Source organism: Lathyrus oleraceus, chromosome 5 (assembly GCF_024323335.1).
Source record: "Lathyrus oleraceus cultivar Zhongwan6 chromosome 5, CAAS_Psat_ZW6_1.0, whole genome shotgun sequence".
NCBI lineage: Eukaryota > Viridiplantae > Streptophyta > Magnoliopsida > Fabales > Fabaceae > Lathyrus > Lathyrus oleraceus.
The window spans coordinates 591,448,256-591,450,196 of NC_066583.1; the positions used below are offsets into that span (position 1 = coordinate 591,448,256).

At 41.5% G+C, this 1,941-nt stretch overlaps 1 non-coding gene across 1 annotated transcript; it reads right to left on the reverse strand.

Annotated features, from left to right (window-relative positions):
* Positions 1-514: 514 nt before the first annotated feature.
* LOC127088601 (small nucleolar RNA R71) lies at positions 515-621 on the reverse strand. Its single transcript, XR_007790431.1, has one exon. It is a non-coding gene; the product is annotated as a small nucleolar RNA R71 (small nucleolar RNA).
* Positions 622-1,941: the final 1,320 nt, after the last annotated feature.

Below are 1,941 nucleotides of genomic sequence, written 5' to 3' on the forward strand. Positions count from 1 at the left end.
GACTTAGGTTATTTCCCGCCGGTCAATGCGAAGAACTCGCAGTACCGGAAGTTTAAGCTTAGTAAACCCTCTGGCGGAACCTGAACGTTACGCTCATGCACGTTTATTCTTTCATAGAATTAAGAGAGCTATGGCCGAAGATCAAAACCAAAGACCTCTTAAAGATTTCGCTCAACCATCTAACGAAGAACCTAGTTCTAGTATAGTAAACCCAACTATACCAGCTAATAATTTTGAACTTAAACCATCCCTATTGCAACTAGTGCAACTGAGACAATTCGTGGGTCTCGCTACTGAGAACCCTAACCAACATTTAAAAATATTTCTTCAATTAGCAGATACTTTTAAAACCAATGGAGCTTCTCCTGAGGCAATACGTTTAAGATTATTTCCTTTTTCCCTCAGAGATAAAGCCCTATCATGGTTAGATTCCCTTCCACCCAATTCCATTACGACTTGGGATAACCTCAGAAGAGTTTTTCTTGCTAGATATTTTCCCTCGAGTAAGACCGCCGTTCTTCAAAACCATATAACTAGATTTACCCAAAACCAAGGAGAATCGCTGTTCGAAGCTTGGGAGAGATATAAAGAGTTGTTACGAGCATGCCCACATCATGGATTAGAAAACTGGTTAATCATTCAAACCTTCTATAATGGACTTCATTATAACATAAAGATGACCATGAACGCTGCCGCAGGCGGTGCTCTGATGAACAAACCTTATCCTGAAGCTAGTGCCCTCATCAAAGATATGGCTCAAAACCATCAATCATAGGGAGTCGAACGAGCGACAGTTGAGAAGAAGGAAGCCCAAGGAGGAGTGCATGAACTAAGCTCTATAGACATGATGCAAGCTAAAATGGATGCATTAGCCCTCAAATTCGAGCATATGTACACGAACCCGAATACTGTAGCCGCAGTTTCGTCGGATTGTGAGATATGTGGAACCAAAGGACACCAATCTGCAGAATGCAGTCTATTGAACGAAACCCACTCCGAGCAAGTGAACTACACCCAAGGGAACCCATATTCGAATACCTATAACCCTGGATGGAGGAATCACCCGAACTTCTCCTATAAAAACAATAACCCTATCCAAAATAATGCACCTCCGAGACCTAGTTATCAAGCCCCAAGATAAAATCAACCTATGCAACCTGTACCACCGAAGCCGAGCCTTGAGAAAATTATGGAAAATTTTATCACCGCTCAAACCCAACAAAACAAGGAGTTCATGAACCAAAACATTCATGTTAACGAATTGATTACTCAGTTAGGAACCAAGGTTGACCAAATAGTTACTCATACCAAGATGCTTGAAACCCAGATCTCTCAGGTAGCTTTAAACCAAGCCCCTCAGACTACACCTGGAGGACAATTCCCTGGACAACCTCAACAAAATCCGAGAGGACAAGCCAATGCCGTTACCCTACGAAGTGGGAACGCTTATGATGATCCACCAAACCCTAGATTGAGTGAACCCAAAACTTCTAAGGAATGTACCAAACCCACGGATGAAGTAAAGGAACCAGAGGAATCTGAAAACCAGGAAGGTCGAGAGAAAGGAGAAGAACCTAAAGACAAAACTTACGTACCACCCCCGCCATATAAACCACCTATACCATATCCGCAAAGACTCAAACAAACCCAGATCAATAAACAGTATCAAAAATTTATTAAAGTTATAGAAAAACTTCATGTAGAAATCCCTTTCACAGAAGCCATCACCCAAATACCTTCTTATGCAAAGTGTCTGAAAGACATCCTTACCAACAAACGTAGACTTAACAATCCGAAGCCTTTGGAATGTAATGCTATTTCCGAGGACAAATTAGCAAAGAAAGATAAAGATCCTGGAAATTTCTCCATTCCTTGCCTTTTGGGTAATCATGTCATCGAAAAAGCTTTTCTAGACTTAGGAGCTAGTGTGAGCTTAATGCC